The sequence below is a fragment of the Ambystoma mexicanum genome, chromosome 7q, assembly GCF_040938575.1.
Source record: "Ambystoma mexicanum isolate Mex_15411 chromosome 7q, UKY_AmexF1_1, whole genome shotgun sequence".
Lineage (NCBI taxonomy): Eukaryota > Metazoa > Chordata > Amphibia > Caudata > Ambystomatidae > Ambystoma > Ambystoma mexicanum.
In genome coordinates, this window is record NC_090941.1 from 294,593,670 (window position 1) to 294,612,980 (window position 19,311).

At 53.9% G+C, this 19,311-nt stretch overlaps 1 long non-coding RNA gene across 1 annotated transcript in view; it reads right to left on the bottom strand.

The window, feature by feature from the left end:
- LOC138528407 (uncharacterized) overlaps positions 1-18,967 on the bottom strand; it is a 285,421-nt gene extending 266,454 nt beyond the window's left edge. Inside the window, exon 1 of the long non-coding RNA XR_011284135.1 lies at positions 18,870-18,967. This is a non-coding gene — a long non-coding RNA (uncharacterized lncRNA). The remainder of the gene's footprint in view (positions 1-18,869) is intronic.
- Between the last annotated feature and the right edge of the window lie 344 nt (positions 18,968-19,311).

The following is a 19,311-nucleotide window of genomic DNA, read 5'->3' on the forward strand; positions in this document are numbered from 1 at the left end:
GGTTTCCACCTCACATAATACTCGACCTGGTCAGTGAGTGGGAGGTTGACCTCACATCACCCACCCTGTACTCCCAAGCACTCAGCCCCCTCGAGAAGCTCCTCAATGTACTGCACTTCTTGGCTACCGGATCATTTCAGCGGACAAGTGCCATAGTGGGGGGGGTGTCACAGGCCACACAGTCACGGTGCCTACACCGGGTGTTGGCCATCATCACTGCACGCCGATCAGTCCGCAGGCACATATACCTGCCCAGAACACCTGCAGAAAGGCAGGCTGTCAGCCATGATTTCTACAGGGTGGCACAATTCCCCAAAGTGCTAGGTGCCATTGATTGCACCCATGTGGCTCTACGTCCCCCCAGGGCATCTGAGCACATCTATAGAAACGGCAAGCACTGGCATTCCATCAACGTCCAGGTAGTATGTGATGCCAAGGGAATCATCACCTCAGTATATGCCAACTATCCAGGGTCCACCTACGACAGCTTCATTTACAGGATGTCAACCCTAAACCGGGACATGGAAGCTGGGCGACATGGCAATGCGTGGCTGCTTGGTGAGTATAAATGCCACAGCACACGCATGCATGACAGATACAGACTAATGTCACTACCCCACTAATGATCCCCATCACCACCTCCCCAGGGGACAGTGCCTACCCTCTGAGCACCCACATGATGACGCCAATTCAGAACCCCATCATGCCTCCCGAGGTAAGATACAACACAGCCCGTATTGCAACCTGGGGCATAGTGGAGCGCACATTCGGAGTGCTCAAGTCACGCTTTCGCTCCCTTGACCGTTCTGGCGGGCAGCTGTTATACGCTCCCCCAGTAGTGTGCAGGATCATAGTGGCAGCATGTGTCCTGCACAATGTTGCAACACGCCGGGGCCTGGCTGTGGACATGGTGGTGCCCCCACATCTCTAACCACATGCACGCCCGCTGCGCATGGGAGGGGAAAGGGCACGGGGTGAGGCAGCCCGTACGCAGCTGGTGGCTAATTACTTCACATAGAAATCGCACCCCTGTGGAGTGCACACATCCCTGGCACATACCATCTGACAATCAATGATGAATCAATCTGACAATTCTGATGAATTAAGGGACAGTCAACTGTCAGAACCATAGCAGCCTGAGATTGTTCACCTGTAAGTGTCACAATGTGTGCATCCCTACCTACGCAAACACCACCAATGCAGTGTCATCAAAAGACACACTTCTATGCAGCAAAAATGAATACCCACTTGCAAAATACAACATGAGAACAGTGCCATGTCACCCAACCCCTCCCCGGCACCGCCACACAACACACCATGGCATGTCATGCTATGTGAGAGCAAACAAATTAATCGACACAACATGACACAAGTGTCACAAAGTACAGTGTCCCTAATGGAAACTGGCCACACATGAAATGCTCACAGTAATGCAGGACCAACAACACACATTACCAAATATTTAGCAATAATACTAATCACCTACACAACCTTCACCCTACCATAAACATGACAGTACGGATTTAAAAAATTGGTAGTGTCACTACCTGATAATGCCAGCACTTCGAACATTTCCAACTGTACAGTGTTAGCGCCACGCAGAAGTGTAGGTGCACTGCTTACAACATGGACTCCATTTCCAAAGTAGACCGCCTTGTGAAGACATGAGGAATGGACCTGCAAATTAGGAGGATGAGATGGATGCAGAGGCACATATCAATACACCATGCAGTGTATAATACAACAACAATATGCACTAGGAATGTATGCACAGTATTGACTACAGACTACCCACACATCAAATGGGAGTCCAACGCACTGTGTAAGTCAATGTCACTTGGGCGCACCCTTTGCAAGCCCATGGAAACGGGAAGCAGGAGGGGTGTGTGTCACACAAACCCAAGCATCCAACCCAAATTCAGGACAAGCCTGCATGTGCCCAGCCACAATACAGCGTATGCCCACAGGAGCCACACAAGGCAACACACTGTAAAAGAAAATCAAAAATCAAAAATCAAAAATGGCCATGAATGGGCCAGGGGGGGTGGGGGTGGCCACCCAGGAGGTCCGAGAACAGGGTGCACACCAAAACCCACCTGTGTGGATCTTGGGAAAAAAAACACCTCCATGGGCTTGTGGCCTGCACAGCTACCCTATTGTGAGAGATTTGCTGCTGTCGCTCTCCTCACCCTCTGCAGCTGCATCAGGAGGTGGTGGCACTATGGGAGGCAGCCCACGCAAAGCCCTAGTCTGGTCCTCCATGGCATCAAGCATGCGGGTGTGGAAGGTCTGGTTCTGGAGGATAATCGTGCGGAGGTCCCCATGCAACAACTCACGGGATGCCCGGACCTCCTCCCTACTTGCCTGCATCTCAGCTCAGAGCGTACGTGTGAGCCGCTCCAGCTGCTGTTCTGTCCTCGTGTCAGTTGAAGCCTCAAGCTCAACAAGAGTCACCCTGAGCTGACGGAGTTCCACCCTCAGGGTTTTCCTGTGGCCCTGGGACTCAATAGAAATGGCTTCCCACAGAATCTCCAGTGCCGCCCGTCTGTCCCTGTTGGACGCCAACATGTCCTCCCTGTGTGACTGGCAAATGGAGTCTGTTGCCTGCTGTAGTTGTTCCATCAGCCTTTCTTGGGGGACAATGGAAGTGGCCACCCTATCCATGGCCTGAGCCATCATCTCAGATGATGCTGCCTGTTGGTTTGCCATACCGTATATGGATTGCTCCCATGCGGTATTGCCAGGTGGCGTACGGCCACCGCGTCGGCGGGCACCACACCTGTCTGGGACAAGGTGAACTGCGCCTTGCTGTGCCAGCACTGCCTGAGGCTGCAGGACTGCATTCCCCCTTTGATCTGCTGGTCCAGGAACAGGATCAGATGTTGCGGAGTGTGACCCTGCATCCGTAACCACCAAAGGCAGACCTACCAACACTGACATCCCCATTGAGGGTTCTTCCCCTGGTGCAGGTGGGTTGGGCAGTACAGAATCCCTCCCAAAAACACTTACCTGCGACCGCACATAGGTCTCATCATCCGAATCGACACCTGAATAGAGCTCGGGGGAGGTGCACCCAGAGACACCCTTTGAGATAATTGCCTGCAGCAAGTGTGGGTTCTCACCCACCACCACACCACGTCCCTCACTGGTGCCCGGTCGGGCCTGAGACCCCTCCTGGGTCTGCACCATCTCCACAACCCCAGCAGTATCAAGTGCATCATCCCCTGCAAGGACATGAAAGAAAAGAAATGGGAACAGGCATTAGCACCATGGCACAGAATTAGGGCTGAGAAGCAACAGAAACAGTACTTCATTGACACATGTCCCACATGACTATAACCCTCCCATGCATGCACTGTCACTGCGTATGAAGGGGAGGCAAATGGCACACATTGATGACACCAAGATGGAAGACCAACACATTTGCTGCATGCTGGCTAGCAGTGCCATCACACATTGGCCTGTGATTGTCATGTCCAATACACATATGTGACACATGCCATCACACAGATGGCGTGTACCATAGCCATGTCACACATGTGACAATAGGACTGAGAAATGCCTAGTGAAAGTGGTGGAATGCAAACAATCAGCCTGAATGAACACAGAATAATATGCAACTATGTTGTGGCAAGATGACACTTCAAGGGCAACTGGCGTGAGGTTGGGCTAAATGTCTACTGTTGCCAGATGGGATACTGCAATACCCAAATCCTGGTGTGCAGAATGTATTGGATGAAGCACATGGGTGACCCAAACCACTCAGGCACACACACCCTCACCTAGCACTCAATCAGAAGCCCTCACACATACACCATGCACATGGATGACACACACATGCATGTGCACTCACCGGACAATGCCTCGTAATCTGGCAGGTCTCCCACGCCTTGGATCTGTCCCTCCGTGATGTAGGTCCCAGCAACATACTCATGTGGAGTGAGTTCAATGTCCTCTGCTGGAGACCCACCTCCAGTCACTAGAATAGCGGCATGACTTGAGGCCAGCTTTTTCTTTGCCCTGCACTTCAGGTCATTCCAGCACTTGTAGCAATCATTAGCTGTGCACCTCATGAATCCAAGGGCACTTATGATGTCCGCGATGGTCTGCCAGTGTGCCAGACGTTGTGCAGGTGTGGTCTTGCATCCTGCAGTAATCACCATTTCGCTGTCATGTGCGGACACATACTCCACAAGTGCATCAAGTTCGGCCTGATTGAAGCTGGGCTTCCTTGGTGGGCTGGACTGTGTAGCCGTGTCTGGGGCATCAGCCTGTACTGGACGAGCACTCTTCCTCTTACGCTTGGAAGGTGGTGGGGATCCTGAGTGTCCTACGCCTCTCTGGACACTAGTGGCAGGAGCTCCGTTGGACTGTGGACTAGGAGTGTGGGAATGAACACTCACCATGGGATTTGGTGCAGTCATTAGCTGAAGTGTGATGTAGTCAGGGGAACGTCAGCAGGATGGACTGGGACTGACACTGTCCTGGCTGGGAGACTTAGAGCTGGGGTGGATGGAGCCGCAGCTGCCCCTGCAGCCTCCCCACCCTGCCTACTCGGGCAGAAGATGACATAGCTGCCCCGATCCACGTGGCCAGGTGACACCAACTTGCACCGCCACACGTGGCCTAGACCTGCTGACCTGGAAGTCAGCCATGGAGTCACCCTGTGGCAGGTCTGGTGCCACAATGGGCTGGTCCAACAAGGGCTGAGCAGGGATGGTGTCAGCCACGTTACCCTCAACCAGGGGGAGAGGGGCATGGGTTTCCCTGACTGGTCACCCACACATCGGGGGCTAGGGGCACCCTGCAAGTCCCTGCCACGTCCCCTACCGTATCCACCACGGCCACCTCTTGAGGCTCGGCCACCTTTGCCACCCTTACCGCGTGCTCGCCTCCCAACCATGGCACTGATGCTGTTGTGTGTATGGGAGTTGCAGTAAACTATTGTCCTGGGCAATTGGGGGTCAAAGGGGTAGGGTACTAGATGGAATTCATACCCTAGTGCTCTAGCAAGGCTGTATGTGACCCCTGGGGGAAGATGACGGGTCACGCAACGCACAGGCACCCCAAAAAAGGGAGATAATGTGCACGCAACCCCTCCTAGACCACGTGCGTGGAAAAATAAACCTGCACTACGCTATGGCACCCAGAAACACAAAAATGAACATTTGCGTGTCACACGCAGCCTAGAATGACCTCTGAAGGGGTACGTAACACACGGGGCAAGCACAGATGTTAAATACGTGCGCGACTCACCGTCTGCCTGGAAAAATCTCGCGTGAAAAATACACGCGTGTGCGCGTTGGCAACACCTCCGCCAAAAGAAGATTTGTACGCTGTCTGAGAAGACAGGACAACAGAAGAAGTGAACGCTGTTTGAGGAAACAGGCCCAGGAAAAAGACAAAAAGAGAATAAGCTGTCAGAGGTAACAGGGAGTACGAACTTGGAACGCTGTGAAGTAAATCACGTGTGAACCGACAAGAAGTACAGATTTCACCCACTCGCTCTCCACGAAAAGCACGTACAAGGAAATGGCGTTCTACACGTACCTTTTAAACCTGCCCACACGTCCAGCGTCACTTCAGCGTGTAAGCGCTAAGGCCCTATCCTCCAATTACACGAGCTGACACTCTGACGTGCAGTCATTGGACATGTAACATGCACCCGTGTACAGGGAAACGCCCGTGCACGCACGTCACAGACGCGCATACGCTCTGAGGCCCTTTCCACCAATTACACGCTATGACACTCTGACGTGCTTATTTTTTCTACGCACCATGGAAAACGCACGTGCGTGTAACGTCATAGATGCGCCTACACGCTGGGGGCCTTTGGGCCAATGAATTCGCGTATGTGTGCTGACGCGCTTACGCGCTAAGGCCCTTTCCTCGAATTACACACAGACGTGCTGGATTTTCACGTGCCAAAACACTCCGTATCAAGCTGGCCACGCGTAAGCAGACTGAAGACCACGCTCCTACCCAGAAGGCTGAATTACTGCCCCCCAGAGCCCCGAGCACGCTCCCACCTGCCATCTGCTGCTGCCTGATTGCCTACTGCCCATGTGCCCTGCCATTTGCTGACTGCACATCAGCCAGGGGTGCTGTTGCTGTGACCACCCCTGCTGGAACCGAAGACTCCCGACTGGGATTCCATCGCTCCATAGACCAGCCCCAGGACCCAGTTGCCCACCCACTCCTGCCTCTGGGGTTGTCATGTCGGGCACTGCAACATCTGGCACCACTGGCAACCCCCGGCCAGAGAGGCAGAGGGGCACCAGCTTCACTGCCACCGAAGTTGGTGTCCTGGTGGAGCAAGTCCTGGGGAAGTATGATGCCCTCTTCGGAAGTTTGCGCGCCGACAAGGAAGGACGGACTCGGATCTGGACGGACAACGTGACTGCCATCAACGCGGAGCTGGTGGCAGTCCAACTATTCCATCATGTCAAGAAGCGCTAGGAAGACTTCAGGTCCAGGACCCTGAACAAGGCCCGGCGCCTCTTGAAGGCAGCGGATGCTAAGGGGCGCCGGGGCCACTTGTCGGACGATCAGATGAGGGTCCTGGAATGCATATCCCCAGCGCTCCACGTCCAGGTCCTTGAGAGGCAGACCCGTCTGGAGTCGAGCGGTAAGTGTACATGCATCCTGATTGTAAGCTGTGCGTGTGGTGGTGTGCCAGTAGTGTGCAGGTTGCACATGTGTTTTTATGGGGCCAAGTATGGGGGGGTGTACAGGGCCGTGAGGCTAACACATGCGAGGGCTCTCATGTGTGAGACATGGATGGTGCTTGTGTGTGTAGGCTTGCATGACAAATGCAGATGTGTCGACAACATGTTTGGATGAATGTGTATGTAAGTAGGCATGTTCGTGATGTCACACATAGATGTTGGTTTCAGCTGCATGTATCAGCACTGTGTACATGTGCATGTGTGTGTATTTGACAAGGGTGCAACAGTGATGCAACATGGATGCATGTGACACCGGGATGTGGAAGCCTGATTGGCAGATGTGACATGGATGCCAATCTGAACACTGTGACAGTTGGCAGAGGTGTACACATGCATGCAAGTGTGGTGGTGTGTGTGCATGTGTAGTGCACTCCCTGTGTTGCATGTGATGTCTGGCTCACCTTTGCCTGCTCATGCTGTTGTATGTGTAAGGATGGTGCTGGCTGTTGCGATATGGCTGTGTATGGCTCATGTGTGCGAGTTGAAATGACATGTGTGTTGGCAATTGTGATGCTATGTCTGAGGTTTCCCAATGCCACTCATGTACAACTGTCATGTGTGTATGTGTCCATTGTACAGTGCCCTGATGCCTGTGTTTTATTTCTCCCTGTCTGCAGCGTCAACTGATGAAGAGGGTGGAGAAGGTGCTGTGGAGCACAGCGGCAGGGATTGCACTGCCAGCCGGAGACGCAAGGCCCAGCTCCCCTCCCAGGTTGTCATCTCGTCGGGGAGTGAGGAGTCCGGTGCCGCGTCCCAGGCCGCAGCTGCCGGGGGGAGGTCCAAGAGGCGTGGTCGGAGTTGGACTCCTCGGCAGCAGAAGGGGCAGCTGGGACCCCACAGGGCCCAACGGGGGAAGATGGCACGGAGTCATCCAGGTTGGTGGGGGGTTTGGTGGAGGAGGAGGCTGTGCATGCGACAGAGACAGGGTCTGGAGGTGGGGATTCCACTGGTGCTAGTGTTGCAGTGCAGGACCAGAGACAGGAGGCAGCACAGGCCGCCGCGGAGGTGCCTGTGTGCAATCCTGTCCCTGATCCTGTCACTGCATCATCTTGCACCAGCAGGGATGCCTACATCCAGACCCGTTTTCAGGCAGGGGATGAGCTTACAACAACTGGCCTTCCTCTGCCTGCTGACGTGGCTATCCAGGTACGGGTTGAGCCTGTCCTGACTGGTGTGGCGTTGCGTCAACGGGCCATGCGAGGTGACCTGCAGTCTTTTCATGAGGAGACTGCACGTCATCTCGAATGGCTCGTTGACCGCGTCGGCCTACTGGGACAGGTCACCCAGGCCGGATTCCTCTGTTAGCTGGAGCTTGTTCCGACCCCCTCCTCAACTGAACACCCTATGCGCCAGTCGTCCTCCGTGCCATCTTTCCACCCATTTGTCACCTGGGTGCCCTGTGGAGCTGCCTCTGACGGTGCGGCCAGGCTGGTGGAGGACACATCCCTGCCACAGTCGGGAGTTGGACGTCCAGCAGGGGTGGACACATCAATGACTGCACCCCGGCCGGTGGAGGATGTGCAGGCAGCAGGAGCCAGGGCATGGGCACAGGCACAGCTGCAGCAGCAACGAGGTGGGAGCCATGATGGCTCGGGGCCTTCGACATCGGAGGGGCAGGCATCGGCCGGAGGGCAGAAGGACCCAGGACAGGAAGTGTCTTCCGTGTGGCAACGGTTGGGCCACGCCATAGATGCGGAGCGGCAGCGGGCGGAAGAGACACGGCTCACGATGGTCAGGGCGGAGAACTCCATGCGGAGGGCCCTGAGGCGGGCCGAGTGCCTCGAGGTAATCCACAGGGAGTTGGAGGAGAACATGTCGTCGGCCCTGCGGACCCTCGGGGCCATCAAGGAGGACCGCCTCCGGGACATTGAGCAGGAGTTCGATGATGCCCTGGCCCGGAACATCCAGAAGTGAGCCATCGGACTAGCCCGCTGCCCTTGTAAATAGTTCTTTAATGTTAAGTTTCCTTTCGGTTTTGTTTGGTTTTGGGGCGCTTGGACAATGCCCCAACTTCTTGTATATAGTTCTTCATTAGGTAGTATTTTATTTTATAGGTTTCATTTAAAGGATTGGGCACATGGACCCTGGATGTTCACCTTGTACATAGTTTGACAATGGATTTGGATTGTTGATTTTTTTTTCCCATGGATCAATGTTGTTTTCTTATTTTGGATCCTTGGATTTATTTTCTCAGACTGACCCTTAGGAGACTTGCTTTTGGATTGCTTTTCATTTGGATTTCATGCATCTTTTTGATTTATTGGACATGCTGGATTTCATTTATTATTTCCATTTTCTTCTGTTCCATTTCATTGCCTTGCTTTTCTGTTTAATACATTATAATTTGGTACTTCAATGTGTGGTATTCTCTCTTTGGTTTAATGCATGTCACAATGTGTGTTCTATCATTCACATGCTGTCATTGTGTGGGTTTGACGGATATGTGTTGATGTGCAGACTAGCCATTTGGGATGCATCATAAGCTGGTGATTTCTTTGTGGGGTGGATGTCATACCTGGTGGTGTGTTCGGACTGGGGTGGCGTAGGCAGTGTATTGAGGGGGCATGGGTGCCATGATTATGGATCGTCATGAGGTGTTGGGGGGACATGTGGGGGCCTGCTGGCAGGTGCCCTGCACTGCTGGGGGTTGGGGGTGCTGGGAGACATGAGTGGGGGCCTGGTGGAGGGTGCCCCTGGATGCTGGGGGGGGGTGATGCAGGGGGACATGAGTGGAGGCCTGGTGGAGGGTGCCCCACAGTGCTGGGGGTGAAGGGGGACATGTGTTGGACATGAGTGGGGGCCTGGTGGAGGGTGCCCCTGGATGCTGGGGGGTGGGTGTGCAGGGAGACATGAGTGGGGGCCTGGTGGAGGGTGCCCCTGGATGCTGGGGGGTGGTGGTGCAGGGGGACATAAGTGGGGGCCTGCTGGCAGGTGTCCCACAGTGCTGGGGGGTGGGGGTGCTGGGAGACATGAGTGGGGGCCTGGTGGAGGGTGCCCCACAGTGCTGGGGGGTGGGGGTGCAGGGGGACATGAGTGGGGGCCTGCTGACAGGTGCCCCACAGTGCTGGGGGGTGGGGGTGCTGGGAGACATGAGTGGGGGCCTGGTGGAGGGTGTCCCACAGTGCTGGGGGGTGGGGGTGCAGGGGGACATGAGTGGGGGCCTGCTGGCAGGTGTCACACAGTGCTGGGGGGTGGGGGTGCTGGGAGACACGAGTGGGGGCCTGGTGGAGGGTGCCCCACAGTGCAGGGGGGTGGGGGTGCAGGGGGACAAGAGTGGGGGCCTGGTGGAGGGTGCCCCTGGATGCTGGAGGGTGGTGGTGCAGGGGGACATGAGTGGGGGCCTGCTGGCAGGTGTCCCACAGTGCTGGGGGGTGGGGGTGCTGGGCGACATGCGTTGTTGATCAGTAGTGCAGGGTGACATGTGGCTTTGCTGGGGGGCATGCCCATGGTGGATGGTCTGCCTGCGGGACATGAGCAGGGGTGCAGGGTAGTCCCCTGTGGTGTGGGCTGCCTGCAGGGGCCATGGAGGGTGTAGAGGGAACACCTGGGAGGACCCACACTGCCAATTCACGTGTAGTACTCCCCGGAACCCCTCAAATACACGTACCCTGCTGAATTCGTGTGTGAAACTTCCCACGCACCCCTAAATGAGGTGCAAAGGGGTACGCGACAAACACGGACACCCGCTGTGTGAATGATAGCGTTTGCGTGTATTTCGTGGGTGTGCGGGAAGTTTAACATGGGATCGGGCATGGGGGAGCGTGGTACGTGTATTTCAGGGGCTCGCGGGTTGTTTAACATGCGATCGGGCCTGGGGGAGCAGGGTACCACTCACCGTCTGCCTTGCGTGTAGAAGAACGCATAGCCAACACCCACCCGCTGTGAAGTAATAGCGTATGAACCCGAACGCCTGCAGAACACACGCACCGCACCCCACGAAAAGCACGTACTGAGCAATGGAAATCCACGTGGGATCTTCAAGCCCTGCCAGGGCAACGCCCGTGCACGATACATCACAGACGCGCTTACGCGCTAATGGCCTTTGGTCCAATGGAATCGCGTATGCATGCTGATGCGCTTACGTGCTAAGGGACTTTCCTCGAATTACACGCTGACGTGCAGAATTTTCACGTGCCAAATCACTCCGTATCAAGCTGGCCACGCGTAAGCACACGGAAGACCACGCTCCTGCCCAAAAGGCCGAATTACTGCCCCCCAGAGCCCCGAGCAGCCTCCCAAGAGCCATCTGCTGCTGCCTGCGTGCCTGCCTGCTGCCACCGTGCCCTGCCATTTGGTGCCTGCACATCAGCCATCTGCAGGGATCCAGTTGCTGTGTCCACCCCTGCAGGAACAGAAGACTCCCAACTGGGATACCATCGCGCCACAGCCCAGCCCCAGGACCCAGTTGCCCACCCACGCCTGCCTCGGGGGTCGCCATGTCGGGGCAAACACCATCCGAGACCACTGGCTACCCCCAGCCAGAGGGGCAGAGGGCCACCAGCTTCAGTCAGAAGGAAGTTGCTGTCCTGGTGGAGCTTGTCCTGGGGCATTATGATGCCCTCTTCGGATCATCACTCGCCGACAAGGAAGGACGGGACAGGATCTGGACCGACATCGTGACTGCCATCAACGCGGAGGGGGTGGCAGTCCGACTATTCCATCATGTCAAGAAGCGCTGGGAGGACTTCAGGTCCAGGACCCTCAACAAGGCCCGGCGCCTCTTGAAGGCAGCGGATGCTAAGGGGCGCCGGGGCCATTTTTCGGAAGATCAGATGAGGGTCCTGGAATGCATATCCCCAGCGCTCCATGTCCAGGTCCTTGAGAGGCAGACCCGTCTGGAGTCGAGCGGTAAGTGGCCAAGCATTGCTGTGTGAGACAGGGCATGTTGCAGTGTGCTGGTTGTCTGATACTTGCCTGTATGTGTGACATAGGCCATGTACGCGTGTGTGTGTGCACGGACATCATGGTCATGCATGTGAGACCAGTAATGTGTGAAGCACACGGTTGTTGTATGTGTTTAAATGCAACATGGGGAGCCCTATGTGGAATGGACACATGAGAGCATGCCGGTCTCTGTTCCTGGACATGGGTGGGGGTGAGGGATGGGTGCTGATGCCATGTACATGTATGGTGTCCATGTCTGTGTGTCTGACCTGCGTGTCTGTGACTTGTGAATGCCATGGATGCATGACACATGTCTGTGACAATGTTCAGAATCACTGATGCAGCCTAGTTATCCTTTCATCCACTGTGTCTGGGGTGTACGAGTCCAGATGGATGGAAGTACGGTGAAGTGTGTGCATGTGATAGGCATGACCCATGATGCATGTGAGTTCAAAAACAACATTGTATGTTTCAAGAGTCCCTTGGACATGTTTGCTAATGTCCATAGCATGCGACATGCCTGTTACTGCATGTGTTTTGCCTGCACTGACCCATGTGTTGTGGAGGGACATGATGGAAGGGATCTTTGACAGTGCCACTCATCTGCTATTGCTTCCTGTCTAGGGGACCATTGTACAGTACCCTGATGCTTGTGTTCTATGTCTCCCTCTACACAGCGCAAAGTGAAGAAGAGGGCGGAGACGGCTCTGTGGAGCAAAGCGGCGGGGATGCCCCCATGGCTGCAGTGGAAGGGGTGGGTGAGCCCCCACAGGGGTTTGCAACGGCGGAAGACGGGGTGGAGCCATCCAGGTTGGTGGTTTCCACAGAGGAGGAGGAGGCCGCTACTGAGCCGCACATGGGGCCTGGTGGGGGCATCCCTGCAGGTGCAAGTGGTGTAGTCCAGGGGCAGGGGCAGGAGGCAGCACAAGTCGCTGTGGAGGTGCCTGTGCATGTCACTGTCCCTGACACTGTGACTGCACCACCATGCACCAGCAGGGATTCCCCATCCCAGGCCCGTCCGCAGGTAGGGGGGATGTCCATGTCATCTGACTCCCCTCCACCTGTGGACGAGGGGACCCCTGGCCATATGGAGAAGGTCCTGATTGGTGTTGCATTGCGCACAGGTGTCATTCGTGATGAGGTGCATGCTTCCCGGGGGGAGCACGCACGTCATCACGAAGAGCACCGTGCCAACGTGGCCCAGTTGGGAGCGGCCATGGTCGGGAGTTTCGTTCATGTGTCGGGCACTCTGGCGACCCTCTCGTCCTCTGTGGAGGCTATGCGCCAGCCGTTCTCCATGCCGTCTTCCAGCCCAGATGCCACCAGGGCCCCCTGTGGACCTGCCCTGATCAACGCAGCCACCTCGGTGGGGATCCCATCCCTGCCACAGTCGGGAGTCAGAGGTCCAGCAGGGGTGGACACACCAGCAACTGGACCTATCAGATGGAGGATGTGACAGCATCATCGGGCAGGGCACGTGCACGACGGCGTTGGTGGATTCCATCAGCCTGGATGCCGTCGTACTGGCACAGGCAGTTGCGTCAGAGGCAGCGGCAGGCTCGACGTGGGAGGCATCATGGCTCAGGGCCATCAACATCAGGGGTGCAGTCATCGGCCGGAGGGCAGGAGAACCCTGGAATGGGAGTGTCTTCCGTGTGGGAGCGGTTGGGCCAGCAGATAGGTGCAGAGCAGCAGCGGGCAGAGGAGGAACGGCTCACAATGGTCAGGGCGAGGGTATTCGCAGGGAGTTGGAGCTGGACACTGCATTATCCCTGCGAGACCTCGGGGCCAGGGAACATGCCCGCCTTGAAGCCATTGAACAGGAGTTCGATGATGCCCTGGCCCATGACAACAACCAGTGAACCGTCGGACTAGCCCGCTGCCCTTGTAAATAGTTATGTAGTTAGTGTTAGGTTTCCTTTGCTTTTTTATTTTTTTTGGACCTTTTGGACAATGGACCACATTTTTGTATATAGTTTTTTTTATTAGGTAGTATTATTAGATAGGTTTAATTTCTTCTGTTGGGATCATGGACCCTGGGTTGTTTATCTGTATATAGTTGACTGTTGGATTTTATTTTTTTATTTGGAATTTACCCATGGAGCAATGGTTTTCGGTTTTGATTTTCCATTGGATTTACTTTTTTGAACTGTGACTTTGGACACCTTTCCTTTGGATTATAATTTGTGGTTTTACATTATTTTACGGACATGCTGCTTTTGGTTTTTAATTCCCATTGTCGTTTGTTTATTATTGATTCCATTTATGTTGCTTTTAATACATTTTCTTCATCAAACTTCAATGTGTAGTATCATCTCATTGGTTTCATGCATATCATGATATGGGTTTTGACATTCACTGACACCCATTGTGTGTATGTGAGGGACATGTGTTCATTTACATACTTGCCATTGGGGTTGTATCATGTAATTGGCATTTCTAAGTGGGTGGATGCAATACTTGGGTGGGTGTTTGGCATGTGGGGGCAGCCCATAAGGGCCAGGGATCTAGATTGTGATGACGTGTTGGCTGGGGGACATGAGTTGGGGCCTGGTGGAGGGTGCCCTGCACTGCTGGGGGGTGGGGGTGCTGGGAGACATGTGTGGGGACTGGTGGAGTGTGCCCCTGGATGCTGGTGGGTGGAGTGCTGGGAGACATGTGTGGGGGCATGGTGGAGGCTGCCCTGCACTGCTGGGGGGTGGGGGTGCTGGGAGACATGAGTTGGACATGAGTGGGGGCCTGGTGGAGGGTGCCCCTGATGCTGGCGGGTGGGGGTGCAGGGGGACATGAGTTGGACATGAGTGGGGGCCTGGTGGTGGGTGCCCCTGGATGTTGGGGGGTGGGGGTGCTGGGAGACATGTGTGGGGGCCTGGTGGAGGGTGCCCTGCACTGCTGGGGGGTGGGGGTGCTGGGAGACATGTGCGGGGGCTTGGTGGAGTGTGCCCCTGGATGCTGGGGGGTGGGGGTGCAGGGGGACATGGGTTTTACATGAGTGGGGGCCTGGTGGAGGGTGCCCCTGGATGCTGGGGGGTGGGGGTGCTGGGAAACATGTGTGGGGGCCTGGTGGAGGGTGCCCTGCACTGCTGGGGGGTGGGGTGCTGGGAGACATGTGTGGGGGCCTGGTGGAGTGTGCCCCTGGATGCTGGGGGGTGGGGGTGCTGGGAAACATGTGTGGGGGCCTGGTGGAGGGTGCCCTGCACTGCTGGGGGGTGGGGTGCTGGGAGACATGTGTGGGGGCCTGGTGGAGGGTGCCCCTGGATGCTGGGGGGTGGGGGTGCTGGGAGACATGTGTGGGGGCCTGGTGGAGGGTGCCCTGCACTGCTGGGGGGTGGGGGTGCTGGGAGACGTGTGGGGGCCTGGTGGAGTGTGCCCCTGGATGCTGGGGAGTGGGGGTGCTGGGAGACATGTGTGGGGGCATGGTGGAGGGTGCCCTGCACTGCTGGGGGGTGGGGGTGCTGGGAGACATGAGTGGGGGCCTGGTGGAGGGTGCCCCACAGTGCTGGGGGGTGGGGGTGCAGGGGGACCTGAGTTGGACATGAGTGGGGGCCTGGTGGAGGGTGCCCCTGGATGCGGGGGGGTGGGGTGCTGGGAGACATGTGTGGGGGCCTGGTGGAGGGTGCCCTGCACTGCTGGGGTGTGGGGGTGCTGGGAGACATGTGTGGGGGCCTGGTGGAGTGTGCCCCTGGATGCTGGAGGTGGGGGTGCTGGGAGACATGTGTGGGGGCATGGTGGAGGGTGCCCTGCACTGCTGGGGGGTGGGGGTGCTGGGAGACATGTGTGGGGGCATGGTGGAGGGTGCCCTGCACTGCTGAGGGGTGGGGGTGCAGGGGGACATGAGTTGGACATGAGTGGGGGCCTGGTGGAGGGTGCCCCTGGATGCTGGGGGGTGGGGGTGCACGGAGACATGTGTGGGGGCCTGGTTGAGGGTGCCCCTGAATGCTGGGGGGTGGGGGTGCAGGAGGACATGAGTTGGACATGAGTGGGGGCCTGCTGGCAGGTGCCCCACAGTGCTGGGGGTCGGGGTGCTGGGAGACATGCGTTGTTGATCAGTAGTGCAAGGTGACATGTGGCTTGGCTGGGGGGCATGCCCATGGTGGATGGGCTGCCTGCGGGACATGAGCAGGGGTGCAGGGTAGTCCCATGTGGTGTGGGCTGCCTGCAGGGGCCGTGGAGGGTGTAGAGGGAACACCTGGGAGGACCCACACGGCCAATTCACGTGTAGTACTCCCCGCGCACCCCTGAAATACACGTTCCCTGCTGAATTTGCATGTGAGACTTCCCGCGCACCCCTGGAACACACGTACCCAGGACAATCGCGTGTGGAACTTCCCGCGCACTCCTGAAATACACGTACCCTGCTGAATTCGCGTGTGAAACTTCACGCACACCCCTGAAATACACGTGCCCTGATGGAATTGCGTGTGAAACTTCCCGCGCACCCCTGAAATACACGTACCCTGCTGAATTTGCGTGTGAAACTTCCCGCGCACCCCTGGAATACACATACCCAGGACAATCGCGTGTGGAACTTCCCGTGCACCCCTGAAATACACGTACCGTGCTTAATTCGTGTGTTAAACTTCCCGCGCACCCCTGAAATACATGTGCCCTGATGGAATCGCGTGTGAAACTTCATGTGCACCCCTGAAATACACGTACCCTGCTGAATTCATGTGTGAAACTTCAGGCGCACCCCTGAAATACACGTGCCCTGATGGAATCGTGTGTGGAACTTCCCGCACACCCCTGAAATACACGTACCCTACTGAATTCGCGTGTGAAACTTCCCGCGCACCCCTGAAATACACGTGCCCTGATGGAATCTCGTGTGAAACTCCACGCGCACCCCTGAAATACACGTACCCTGCTGGATTCGCGTGTGAAACTTCACGCGCACCCCTGGAACACACGTACCCAGGGCAATAGCGTGTGGAACTTCCCACGCACCCCTGAAATACACATACCCTGCTGAATTCACGTGTGAAACTTCCCGCGCACCCCTGAAATACACGTGCCCTGATGGAATCGCGTGTGAAACTTCAGGTGCACCCCTGAAATACACGTACCCAGGACAATCGCGTGTGAAACTTCCCGCGAACCCCTGAAATACACGTTCCCCGCTTGGCATTTGCTGTTTGGCAGGCCTGTGAACTGGTCCAGGGTTAGCGCAGACATTTGCGATGAATTGGGGATTTTGATGGCTTTTCCTTGCGCAAGGGCGTTCTTGGGGGCGTAACTGGCGCTGCTGCAGGGTCGCTGCACCACTCTGCGCCACGGCTGGTTTTGGAGGCTAAAATCCATGAATACGCTGTGCGGTGAAATGGATTTTATCGCACGCAGCTGGTGCAGTGTATCGCACGGGGACACTGTGCGCCAGCCACGTGCGCCACCTTTGTGCGAAATTCTATGAATTACCCTGTATGTAATTATTTCTGGTACAAAGACTTTCCGATACCTGTCTGTCTGTGGTTTTGTATCAGAAACATCACTAGGTCAATAAGGTTATCTCTTATGTGAGTAAAACACACAGAGTCTCAGTTTCACCTCACTGAGGAGGACCAACAAGGCTGAAACATGAGTCTTGAGTTGCTGATGGTATTCTTGATCAGAGGAGAATTGCCTAGCATTTCTGGGCTGGACTGCCCTTGTGGATGGGACAAATACGGATATGCAAATGGATAGTTTCTCCTGTGTGAAGGGTGCAGTCAGCTAAAACGTGGTTGTAGATCCTCCTGAGTGGATGAATTTCCATAGAGCAGGGTATTTGACCCATGTTCAGTCTCAGTAGATGGACACTCTGACTCCTTTTCAATTTTGTAAAACTTGGGGTTTCACCCTAAGTAACTAAGGGTAATCCAGATGTTGGCCCATGCTCACTTTGCCTTACAGAGGCTCAGCTTCACCTAATTGAGGAGGACCAACAAGGCTGAAACATGAGTCTTGAGTTGCTGATGGCATTCTTGTTCAGAGGATAAATGCCTAGCATTTCAGTGCTAGACTGCCCTTGTGAGTGGGACAAAGATAGATATGCAAATGGATATTTCTCCTCTGTGAAGGGTGCAGTGACCTAAAACGTGGTTGTAGACCCTCCTGAGTGGAAGACATTCCATAGAACAGGGTATTTGACCCATGTCTGTTCTCAGAAGAGGGGCTAAAACACTCCTTTTTAACTCCCAAAGGAACCTCTCTAAGCAGAAAAGGTCATCACCTTCCTGAAGGGGATCATTTGAAAATATCGTTACAGTATCTCATGTAGCCTACAAGACTGAAATTTGAAAAGTGCTTCAGACAGAAGAATGCTGTGTCCACATCAGGTAGCTGAGCAATTGCCATGCCTAATCATCCTGAAGACAAATTGAGTAAACTGTTTGAGATTTACTGGATTTGCACTATTGCATAGAGAGTACAAATGTTTAGAGGGAAAGATGAGTTCTTGAAATGTAATATAACTTATTTAGTATAAATGAAATAGAACATAGCAATTTAGATAAAATATCTGTGTCAATATTTGATACTAAACATGATGTTCTACCATTCTACCATAGTAAATTATAGATCTTTTCCAGTTTGGTGGCCCAATCTCAGATGAGATAGAGTGGATTAAGTCCACCCCAAAGGGAAGACCAGCATTGGTCAGAAGAAGAGGAACAAAGGTACATAAAAGACAAAGACATGAGAACTTTGGAATAAAAAAAGAACATTGATGCACCTAGGTGATGTTTCAGTCACCTGCGCCACTGGGAAATTAACCATTTTCTGGCTAGAAGAATATTTGTGTAAACATTTTCAAGTGAATGATGTTTTCAAAAATGTATTTTCATTCAAAACAAAGATCTTAAACTAAATCCGAGGCCAAACAAGATTCTATTCTGAAAAGAGATCCCATGGAATTCCCTTGCCTTTATCATTTTACCACTAGAACTTTAGGCATAGGAGTGACTGTGTAGGGTATCGCTCAAATGAATATATAGTCTGCTATGGATAATAGGAGATCAGAACCATTCTGTCTCCAAATGGTTTAATACACATAAACTAAATAGATTTAATATAAAGTTTACATTTCACTTTTTTCATTAGCAAATTATGTTTAAGAATGACAATGTTTGATTAAAAAGGTTTGCGCGGATATTTTTAGAGTGGTTATGTCCATCCATTGCAATCTGTTAAATGTGACTCCTACTGATTAATATGTACATTTGTATAAACTGCTTTTTAAAGTAGACTTTAATTATTTTGCATTTAACAAATTATACTTACTAAAAAGGTTAAGCTTTGGTGGATTTTGAAGGTTGAATTCAGTTTCCCCTTTGATCTTGCTAATGAACTCAACTTTTTTAGATTTCCCAAGGAACAAAACTGTAATCGAAAGAAAAGAGACATCTGTTGTTTTATTGCAATTTACAAGGAACCATAGAATAATTTTAAACAGTGATTTTAAATGAGCTAAACAATAGTGTCTGGCAGACCTGGGACGTGTATTTTATAGGTTTGGGTAGGTTCAGATAGAGGTCACATGCCATGTAATGTTCCTCACCCCATTTATACAATCCAACCCAACAGTTCGGGTCAAAGACTAGGCAGAGAGGTATACCCAAATGAAAACCTATTTGGAAAAATTAAATCAATTTTAGACAATTGAGTCTTCAGCTTTACCCTGAAGCACACTACAATATGTTAAATATACATTGATTCTAAACAC